The sequence below is a fragment of the Neopelma chrysocephalum genome, unplaced genomic scaffold (assembly GCF_003984885.1).
Source record: "Neopelma chrysocephalum unplaced genomic scaffold, ASM398488v2 Primary Assembly neopelma1_25, whole genome shotgun sequence".
Lineage (NCBI taxonomy): Eukaryota > Metazoa > Chordata > Aves > Passeriformes > Pipridae > Neopelma > Neopelma chrysocephalum.
Genome location: NW_020897694.1, coordinates 45,144,199 through 45,156,597, shown reverse-complemented (window position 1 = coordinate 45,156,597; position 12,399 = coordinate 45,144,199).

The following is a 12,399-nucleotide window of genomic DNA, read 5'->3' as shown; positions in this document are numbered from 1 at the left end:
ATATCAACCTTAAGTTATTAATCAGTTCAGAACATGAATACAAATAATTTTGAGCCAACCACATGCTATCTGTATTTCAAAACAATTTCCTTTCTTTTAATCTTTCCAAGCACTAGAAGTCTCAGTCAGGTACCCTAAAGTCTAGATTAAGGCTGTCACCTGTTCAAAACCCCCCACATGATCAAATCATGTGTTTTATTATTTTGTGGGAAAATAGTAAAAGTAGATGTGCTTTCTATTGTATATCAAAATATATTTCCTGTTGCACAGCAAAATGAAATCTGGGAATGAGATTGTTTCTCTCTTACAAACAAAATATCCAGTTTCTGTTATTAAAGAGAAAGGATAACATTGAATATTTTTCATCTTGCTGTCCTCAGGGTAGCAGATATGAAAGGTCAACATTTAAATCACTTTCCAATAAAAAGAAGATAAAATAGGCAGTAAAAATGGAAATCAATGGAGGCCGAAGCACTTTATCCAACCCACTTCTTTCTCTGAGCACATAACATTACAGCATCTACACAAAGTTTTAAAATCTTCACAGAGTTCAGAAGAGAGTTCTAGTTTATTTGTTTAACTAGGAACACAAACCTGGGAGGTGCCATCCTAAACCAGCGACTCCAGTCCTCTGTGATCCCTGACCGCAGGTCACTTCACACACCTTGGGCCAGGGAGCCCATCCCTACCTAGTAAAGAAAAGCCCTATCACAAAAAGGCAGAAACCAAAGCCAAAATGTGCCATGGAAATAAAACAGGGAAGACTGAAGACCATCTGCTTCACAGCTAGGTCCTCAGACGACTCTAGGAAATGTATCATTGCAAAAAAAAAAAGATAGATTTGAATAAACAAACAAACAAACAAACAATAAGTAAATCCTTCTGGGCTTTGTCAGTCTGATCTGGGAGCAACATCCAATCTCTTCCACACAGTCGGAGAATGGATAATCAACTGGCAACATCTATCTGGAAGTGTGATAGTGTTTAATAATATTTAATTAATTCTCATCTAATTTTTCAGTGAAGGACAAGAATAGATCTTACAATTTGAGGAAAAAAGTCCTTTTGCCAACTGCCTCATTTAAGAAGCAGTTACACTTCTAAATAGTGGCCAGAGACACAGCATTAATGTTCTAAGGCTTTCTCTCGTAAGGTTACTTCTCAGTAATCTTTACATTTGGAAATATATTTTTTTTATGTTTTAAATCAGAGATTGTGTGACTGCTTCAGGGGTAGTGGTCACATTTCTAAAAGCAGACATCAGCTACTAAGCTCAAACTATTAAATAAGAGAGATTACTTTCAGAAGATTGTTTCCTGCTTAGTGTTGAAATGAATATCTCAGTCTGGTTTCTAGTGGACCAATTTTCCACAACAGAAAATGAATAAAAAAATAGAAGACAATACTATAGCAGTTTGCATTTGTTAACAATTTGGTTAGCCTTCTCAGTATAAAAAGAAAATAAGACAGAATGGGACTAAAGAACAACTTGCTTTCATCCTTCAGTGGGTCTCATCATCAGGGTAAATCATGGCAGTAGGTCACATATGAGAATGTAATTTCCTTTCATTACTCATCAGATTTTAAAAAACCCAAAAGATCCACATGTTCCAATTCAGCTGCTTTCAGAGTGAGTGAAATTTAGTTTAAAAACATACAGTAAAAAGAAGAATATATGAGCAATTTAGAGCTCCATAAAAATGGCACAATGAGAAGTCTCAGAAAATTACTAAGGACAGCGGCAATGCTAATTTATCTGTGTCACAGAACTGCACAAGTTATTTATGTCCTTAAGCTCCTCGTTTAACTTAAAGTTGTTGCTTAAAGAATTCTTGAATGAGACAATCAAGCAGCTTCATGTGTTTGCTAACAGAGACTTACAGTGCTGTAGTAAAATCTTAAATAACAAAGATATACATTATTTTGTCATGCCAAACACGTAAAAGAGGCAGAGAGGAGAGAAAGCACTTTCACATGAGTCTTAAGAGAAAGTTAATGAACTGCCAAGTTTAAATGATGTTGTCTGCATGGATACTACATCAAACTAAACCCAAAAACCACTTGTTGACTTGTGTGAGAACATTTGAAAAAAATCATCTGTTACAGAGCCCAGAGTGGCAGAAATAAAGAGAATGAACCTTCGTTTACCATACAATATGCTCATACACACACACACACATATGTAGCTGCATATTTACACAGTGTGAATATAACAGAAGTCTTCCTTAATATCCTAGGCATCTTCTTTGTCCTCTCTTGTCAGAAGTTCTTCAGCCCATGCATTAATGATCTGTGTGGATTCAGTGCAAAAGTGTTGCAGTGCCTGAACTGGCATTTTCTATCTCCACAAAGAAATGAGAGAAAAGTGTTGCTCAATTTTCTAATACCAGTCTGTAAGTTTTATGAATAATTGATATTCTTTCATTAGGCCTGGGAAACTCTGATAATAGTGTTGGTACATATGAGGAACACATGGAATCAGGAGGGATGCTTTATGCATGTTTAATTTTTACCGGTCCACTGGGGTGCCTTGCAACTGTTTTCTGTTACTGTTCATAAAAATCAACTTTTCCTTCTCAATGAAAGATCACTGAAATATATTCTAATAGATATAATAATGGACAACTTGTTTTCAACCCAAAGGTTATTTTACAGAAAAGAGTGATATAAGGCTATCTGTTAGGTCTAATCAGGCTAAACTTGCACAGACACACAGATACTGCATACCAAAACTCCTTTTGGAAACGACAGGCTCTGAATCTCTTTGCTCTTACAGCATTTTCTGGCAGGCTGAACTTATGAATCTGAAAAAGATGTGAACCAAAATGGATGCTCCAAATCCTAAATCAATCAACAGTATTATTTTTATATTGGAAAGAGGTCTTTAAAGTAATCTCATCAGGTTATTTTAATATTGTAATATTATCAATTATTTAGTATTTTATCTACAATTATGTAAATTGTTATATCAGCTATTTTAGCTCATTGATTTTTTTATGAGATGTAGTTTGTGAATTGTTATGAAACCAGGAAACATTTCTCAATAGAAATCATATAATGCAGGAAGGGAGAAGAGAGGTAGTATGTTAATTCAATAGATTGCTTAAACACCTAACCATGTCTGAGCTGAGAAATATTGATCATATTTCAATAATAATATATTGAGGAATCTTTATGTAATTCTGGATTAATTTGAAACTCTGTTATAACCTGAATAACCTGAATTCTTGTAAGTACTTGAGTTAATCAAATAACTAACAAAATGAAGCATCTCACATGTATTACTAGGGTTAGAAGGCAGGCAGAAGTGGGTAGAGGTCTCCAGGAATGGCTCTGAAGATTTATTTGCATACAGTGACATCACAACAATGTTAAAGGGTGACAGAATGGGATAACAGAGCCTAAAGACTAGTCCTATCTCAAAGGCAACACTGTTAGGCATCTGCTACCATTGAGCTGTTTCTGGTTGAGAAAAATGTGCTAGAGAAAACTTAGGTAAGATTTGGGAGAGATTTAGTTCACATATGTTGCACACTACTTAGAGTTTGTTTTGTAATAGTCTTTCTAACCTTGTCATCAGGAATTTATGTTTTTCTTAGATTTGTTTCATTTTGAACTTTCCTCATATTTAAGATTGATGTAGACATTTTTGAGAGTACCTGATTTCCTTTTACTTCTTTTTATAAGCAAATCTATGTCAGGCAATGCTGAAGAAAAAAATCTTGGTACCCAAAGTTTGATAGGATAATATATTCCTTGGCTTCCCTAAATTCATAAAAGAATGACAAATAGCATTTTCAAGAAAGCAAGCTAATTTTGATTAAAAAAGTAAACAATATTGGCTACACTCTTTGGCAGTATTTCTTTCCTGGTTTGTTGTTTAAAAAAGCATTAATAAAGTTATCAAACAAATGGATGCAGTTAGGTAAATCAGAAGCCGAATGCTAAATACTAGCAATGCAATTATATCTGCCCTGATGCTTCACCAGTGGACAAAAAGAAAAACTTGCAGAAGTACCAGATTTTCATTTCAGTTTAAGCAGCATTGCTCCGAATAATGCCAGACTTTGACTAAAACTGATTATAAGGAGTTATAGGGAGCTAGAGGGAAATGTTGCAAATTTATAAATTATGGCAATAAAGATCTTTGACACCTATTTTCTTAGATTATATGACTGATAAACTAGAGTTTGTATGTTAGCAGAACTTCACAATACTTTTCATTAAAGAAGTCACTCAAGTCCCTTTATTTACCTCTCTTTGTCTGGAGAACAAAACGGTCACCCAAAATGAATTTCTCTGAAAAATGTTTTTGTATTTTTTCCCTTTTTCTCCTGATGTATATGGGCAAGTAGCAAAGGTCCTTAGGTCTGCTGGCAGTTGATGAAATGCATATTTTATGTGCTGGGTAGGACACATTTTGTAAGAGACACCAGCTTCTTGAGGCTGACAGCCAAAGGCTGCAAAGTGAATGGAGTTGTTACTGATATTAGAGGCTTTTTCCAAGGGAAGCAGAGTTGGTGAAACTGGGTTTTTAACCTGGCAGCAAGGCAGACTCTGAGTTATCACAGCTTCTGAATGGGGCTACATTGTCAAATAATTACAATTTGAGCTTTGAGTTTGAGTGTCTGACTGTCAAAAAATAATCTACATTTTGTCCCTTTTGCTTTAAAATAACTTTCTTCTATTAATTCTATTGAAGAGTTTGATTTTGGGTTTAACATCTAATGACAGGATTTGACTGGATAACAAAAGGAATAGCTATTCTTCTGTGGGAATGCAAGTTATTATTTGTCCAAAGGTAACTGCGCAGTTTTTTTCTGCTTTCTCTGTTCTTATGATTTGATATTATTATTTTCTCAAAAAATATACTGCAATTGCTACTTTTTTTAAAATATACAACATATTAGGTTAGAAATTCAGCCATGAGAATAAACAGGAATTTCTGGCTTTTGTGATGTTTATTTTGGTTTTCAGGAAAATAATCTCTGCCATAATAATGTTTTCTTCTGCTAAGTATGTTGGCCATTAGATGTGGAGGGTGCCTAGTGCTTAAGAAGGTAAAAGTATCTAATAATAGAAGGAAGGGATGGAGGCCGACTGCCAAAAAAAGGTGAAATAGCTGGCAGCTGTGATGGATAACCTAGTAACAAAGATGAAGAAGACTTAGCAGTAGTGCACAGATAGAAAATAAAACATAGGGCAATAGGGGAAATGAGGAAAGGAAGAAAATGGATCTGTAGAAGCAAAAAAGAATTGTTTAAATGAGTAAGTGAAAAAAAGCATGACTTTATTTGCCACAAATGAAAGGAGAGGAGAGAAAATTTATCTTAGGAAATGACCAAGATTATTTTAATATAATTTTTCCCTGGAAAAAAACAATGAAGAAAGGAATTATGGAACTTAAATTAACAACTGAACAAAATCCATTAATGAGAAATGAAATTAGTCTAATTCACAAATCACAGACTGTGTTTTATAGGCACAATGTTGTTTTGAGAGTCTTAATAAGAGAGAAGATATAGACCAATTATATTCAATTTAGCAATATACTGCATCTAACTTCTATATGACTCACAAAACCCTGTATTCTACTGTTTTCATGGAAGCAAAAATTTTAAAAAAACCAAACCAGTAAGTTGCTTGTTAACTATTAAAAGGTTGCATTTCCAAGGAGTGTCTGGATTAAAGAATTATCCTTAAGAAATAATTTCCATACATGAGAATTTTTCATGTGTTTGCAAATAATATAGAGGATGGATTAACTGGGAATGCTTTCAAACTAACAAAGAATGAGAATCATACTCTTGAACATTATAGGAAAACAAAATTAACTACTTCAATTAAAATAAAACCCAACAAAACAGTGATTTGTGCAATACAATGATATTTAGCAATACCCAACACAATATAAAAGAAACGATAAAGTTGTGTTAGATGAGCATTTTGCCCCAGGCTACATCCCCTTGGGAGGAGGCTTTCATATACAGCACTAACTGAAAGCAGCCAAGGAAGTTCAGCCTCTGTCCTCCCACTGCTTCCTCACTGTCTTGTGCATCACACACATTTGCATCACATCGTTCTGCCTTGGCCATATGATAGCTCCTCCCTGAATATAAGGATGAAGTCTACCACTGAGACACCTTTACACACTTTACTATCAAGATCATTCACTTTCTTCTATAGATTTATTTAACATTAGTTTATTCTCTCCTTCTTTCTGTTGCTTTTGGCAGCCTAAGCTATACATCTTCAGAAGGATACTAAAAAAATGTATAAAATCTATTAAGCAATTGGAAGAATTCCCTCATGTTAGTATCTGAAACCTTTACAAAACCTCAATTTTCTTTCTACCAAGAGTAGCAGAATCAAATTATTTTCTCCATTTTCTAGAGGACCCCAAGGGGGAGACTTAACCAAGATCACACGAAAAATCTGTGGTGTAGGAAGGCATTGAAATCAAGAGCCACGAACCTTAGGTCACTGACTATACTGGTGTATGCAATTCCACAGGCAGATAAAAAATTAGCAGCACAAATAAATTTATGAGTAGATAAATGTGAGCTGACTTTGTATACAAATTTGCAAAAACTGAGTCCCTGGGTTGGTTTACAAAATGCTTGCTTAGTCCAGACAGATGGATGTTTACGCTATGCAGTTACCATAGTACCTGGTGTGGTGTAGCGCTATATCCTGCTGAAAAGACAGAATGTTTGCTAACGCTCAGCTGTGTGGCAGCATCACTTTCAGGTAGCTCAAAATTTAAGTAGGATGTGCTTCTACTTATCTGCAACAGGCTGCCTAAACATATATAAAGCTGCCTTCTAGAGGCAGCTCCCAGGAGTTGTGTGAAGCCTTTCCACAAGAGCTTTTTTCAGCTCCTGAAGAGATCGGCCATGTGGCCTGTAAACTCCAAAGTGAACAAAGATGCTGAAAAACTCACAGACAGCACTTACCAGGTCTAAACATAACGATTTCACTACTGCAGAAGCAAAATGATTGTCATACTTATCAAGGGGAAAATGGATGACTTGGAGCCCAGAAACATTTGGATGTGCAGTCTGAAGGCATAACTAAAACTTCGTTCTGAGTATTGCACTTGAGCAAGTGTATTGTAACCCTGACAGTGAGTTTTGTAACAGCACAGTTGCCAAACACAAACTAAAAATTCAAGATATCTTCCACAGATTTTTAATGATATTTCTTTTTAAAATCCAATACTGGGGAACATTTTGTCTTTTAGATAAATGTTAAGAGTCTCACAAGGCTATGGGTCAAGGTTTAAGAAGTATGCCCAAGTGTGAGGGAACTCACAGCAAAATGTAAAGAACTAACAGAACTGTAACAGACAGATGTTCCAAAGTCCTGGTAGGTTGTATAGTGCTAGATGCCATATTTCATTGGATCAGCCCAGAAAATTGGACCATTCCTAGACCAACTGACAAGATTTTAAACTCAGTGTCTTTCCATCAAGTCTGATACAGAGTAACAAAAGGCTAAATTTGCAATATACAATTTTACTCAATAAAATCAAATTATGATTATACACATTTATTATATACATCAGCCTCAATGAAACTGAAAGAGGAAAATTTATTAGGACTTTTGCCATAGGAAGATATCAGTAAATTGTAATGGGCTGTAAGAAAATACATTGATTATATATCTGATTTTCATATCCACTAGAGTTGAAGATTTTAGTTGATGGGATCACCTTTAGGAAGTATCTCAGTTCTTCTCTTAGAAAAGCAGTTTTAAAAAATCTGAAGCAGAATGGTTGTTTATAAAGGTAACTGTGCTTCTGCATTTCATCAGTTGGCTGCACAAATTTATTCTTGTGCGTACTGATTATTTTGTTTTAACAAAATTTCTTCTATTTCAAAATCTTCATGAGAATATTTAGGGAAAGGAAAAACACAGAGATTCTTCCACAATTCATCCACCTCCAGCTGTCTACAATAAACAAGCAGAGAAACTTAGGCAGACCTATTGCAACTGAAAACAGAATCTTCCTCAATAGTTATCAGAATTGATATGATGACTGGAACAGTCCTCAAACCCCTCATTGCTCAGAGTATTCCTTTCTCTGGAAAAACAACAAATATTTTCCAGCAATGGTAGAGCCTTCCTTCTTGCTAAAGGTATCACTGTAGGAATTACTAGACTGTAGACCAGGATCCCATTCATTCCGTGGTACCCTTATCAGTCGTCTTTGTTAAGGAGTAGTGGAATGCAGCACTGTTCTGGAAACCAGGGGTTCCTAATTCCTGTTCCAGGAGAGCTGAATCTAGTGTATTTGCAGACCTAAAGGCTTTGCCCATGCCAGCCCGATGTGTGCTGTTCCACTGCCCTTGGCAAGTCCAGCCAGCAGCAATGTTGAAGATAATCTCCAAAAGCTAGGTACATAAGATTCACAAAATACACAGAGGATGCTAACGCAGCCAGTCACACAGACCAGCATGAGTGCCTTTACCAATACTGCATTAAAAATCCACAGCACTCCACAAAACACAGACAGATCAGACTTCTTGTTCCTCTCTGGACTGAGGCTGACATGCACACATAGTTGTTCTCTGATTGTGACGCCCACAGAATCACAGGACCCTTAAATATGTGCTCAGGCTCCATGTCCATCAGATCTCATGCCTGGGTCTTGATACCCTCCCATAGTCCCTGGTTATCACCTTTAGTCTTTCCAAACATAAGCCTCTCTAGTTAGTCCAGCCTAAAGTTCAGTAGTGAGTTGCACAACCCCCCAGGACACAACGGGTGTCAGGATGAGGGTACACAGCACGATCTCCTGTTGTTGGTCCCCAGACCTAGAGGTAGAGGCTAAAAGCCTGGGCTTCCTTGACTTATGCAGCCCAAGCACAATCAGATGTAAATCCTACTCTGAGATTCCTCCATCTATCTCTGAAATAAAAATGGACATTTCCCTTTACCAGTAGTTAAAGGGATAGACTCTCTCAGAATAAAAGGAAAATTGTCAGGGTTAAGTTTGTATGTGCTCTGCTGTAAACTATAACTTTTCACAAAGCAGCAAGGAATGACTATATTACCAGCTGAATAGTTTTATGCTTATACTTGTCTCTATCTGTTTTTGTAGTCATATACCTTTATCTTAGTATTGTCTGGGCTGAGACTACATAGTCAGACCTGTGGTAAGAACTGTGCCTCTTTGGGATTATACAGGCTCAGAGAAAAGAATTGTTTATCTCCTTGCAATGCAAGATTATTTTTTTTCTATGGGAGATATACCACAGTTGGCCAAGATCTCATTATCTGTCTTTTCTCTTGCTCCCTACTATCCTCACATTTCATATCAGATTGCTTTTCTTTTCCTTCTCTGTGTTTTTGTCTGGTGAGACCAAGTTCTGAGATGGTGCTCATTGTTTGGACAAGAGTATGAAAGCTTTTGGCAAATAAGATTAGAGGGGCTCTGTGGGAGACAAGTATGTGCTTGAACAACCTGTATTATTTAGATGTCTCATTTTTAGATATGATCTGTCTCATCAGTTCTGTAAAAGAAGAGTGTACAGATGTATCAGCTTTTGAAAAATGAAAAGTATCAAAGGAAGTCTATGAATTTTCTTGCAGCATGCACTGTATATAAGAAAAACAACACTTATGAGAAAATTGTTATCAAAATACTGAAGCTCCATAATTTTGCTCAATGTACAGGAGAAATAATAGCATAAATGGGCAATAAAAAACATTTTCATTATAATGGCTTTATGACAATGGATTATCAATATACAGGACCAAAATATTTTTCTTTATTTTTTTTTTGTCCCTCTTCAGAGACTTAACCAAGGCACTCAAGTTAGAATCCAGCTTCTCCAGTCTGACTAAATAAGGGAGACTACAGAAACCTGTGAAAGGTGACTCATATTTAAGATCAGCACCTAAAAATGGCTATAAATTTGATCACATCTTTTTTTCAGCTTACTTTTTAAGTATACTAAGAAATGTTGTTTACCCATGCAAAGCACATTAGAGATATCAGTCATCATCCTGGTCAAATTTGTCAAGCTGTTATGCTCTTTTAAAATATAACAGAATAGACGTTTCCTTTACATGATCTCCTTTTATATGATTGCACACTAGTTTCCCCTTTGCTTTTTCTTTTCCTTCATTGGATGTGTAGAGTAGATCTTCTGTGTTAAAAAGTCAGCATTTGGGATGAAGGAAGCTGTTGATTGCAGGATCCTTTCTTGTTGTTGAATTTAGAAAGAGCATACTGAGTGACTAATGTGATTGCAAGCAGAGAGAAAAGGTCTCATTAGTCAAAGCAAACAAATGATTCTGTGGAAAATTCCTGTGTCAAGTCGGTTAATCTGTCTCTTCACAGATGGTCACTATTATGTATTTCTTATTTTTTGAATGCTCAGCTTGATGATCTGATAGCTTTGATGGACTTACTACTCAGTCACAGTAATAAACGGCAGTGAGTGGGAGCTAAGTTTTGGGCATAAGAAGTGCCATTCAGCGATAAGCATTCTGCAAATAACAGGTACAAGAAACATCACATTAGGTACCTGGTATTGCAGAACATTTTCACACTTATCTTACCTGTCCCTGTCTTCCAGTGTTAAAATGGAACTGCTTTGACTGAAGAGTTAGGGTAATACATTAAAAAAGATTTACATTCTTAAATCAAGTAGTGATATATGCTGAAGAAAAATCCAGAGGCAAACTTTGATTAGGAACCACAGAATGAGGGATGGAAACATATGCTGATTATAGAGGGAGGAAAATAAAGACATGCTGCTCTAATTATAGCATATGATCTTGTTATTGCAACTTTTTTCACAGTGCACAAACATCCTTACAAAGGCATTACCTAGCTTTGATTTTCTTAGCTTAATGGTTCTAAAATCTAAGCATGAGAGGCTGACTTCAGTATACAACTTATTTTGGAGTTCTAAGAGAGGCAATTTTCTAAAACTTACTTTACATAAAATGCTACTTAGATTTCTAATATTTTGGTGTGAGGAGCCAAAATATCTTACCAGTTTCTGACTAATGACTGTTTCTTGAAAACTAAGACTTATCCTAAAGAGCCTAAACATGAATTTTGCATCTTAACTTCAAGATCCTGTTATATGAGATCTTGACAACTGTACATTGTTTTAGTTTAAGACCATCTGGAAATAAAGCACCACGCAGTTGCTCGCTCAACCCCCTTCTCCTCCTCCAAACCAGTAGAATGGGGAGGAGAATCAAAGAAAAACTTGAAGGTTGAGATAAGAACAGTTTAATAATCAAAAATAAAGTATTAATTGTAAAGGATATTAATAATTATAAAAATAAGGGAAAAAAACAAATGATGCACAATACAATTGCTCACTACCCACTGATCAATGCCAGACCTGCCTTCCCAAACCCAGACTGGCCCCCTTTCTGGGTAACTCCCTCAAGTTTATATACTGGGCATAATGTTCTATGGAATATCCCTTTGGTCAGTTCTGGTCACCTGTCCTGGCTATGCTGTTCCCCAGTTTCGTTTGTGTACCCCTTCACTGGCAGAGCAGAGACAAGAAGAAAGTCCTTGATTTAGGATAAACATAACTTAGCAAAAAAACAAAACATCAGTGTGTTATCAACACCATTTCATTCTGAATCCAAAACACAGCACTGCACCAGATATTGAGAAGAAATTAACTCTACCCTAGCTGAAACGAGGACGTACATAAAGATGCAACCCCCAAAATACAGGCATACATACAAGCATACTAAAAATGTACAAACATCAGTTAAATTCTAAAAATACATTTGAATGGTGACACCCAGACAAAGTATTCTCACGTTTTCTTTCAAAATGTCACATCTATGTTTGCATCTCAATTTTGCAATAACTTTCTGCAAATATTTGAGCACTAATTACATCTTGAACTCAAGGCAGAAATTTCATTAATCTGAGTGACATGGATTTCCGTCTCTCCATACCCAGGTTCTAAAGTCCCTCAAAGTCTTTAGCAGAAGTAGAAGTTAAGAATAAGAAATTGGTTGGACGACCACATCGAAGAGTTTCAATCAGTGGCTCAGTGTCCAAACAGAGATAGATCAGTAAGAAGTGATGTCCCTCAGGTAGAAGTATTGGAATTGATGTTCATCTGTGTTTTTATTAATGACATTGAGAGTGGGATGGAGTGCACCCTCAGGAAGTTTGCAGATGGCACCAAGCTGAGTGGTGCAGTTGATTCACATGAAGGATGGAATATCATCCAGAGAGACCTTGAAAGGCTGGAGGAGTGGGCCCATGTAAATCTCATGAAGTTCAGTAAGACCAAGTGCAAGGATCAACACCCTGATGGGGCAATCCCCAATATCAATACAGGCTGGGAGGTGTATGGACTGAGAGCAGCCCTACAGTGAACAACTTGGGGATACTGGTGG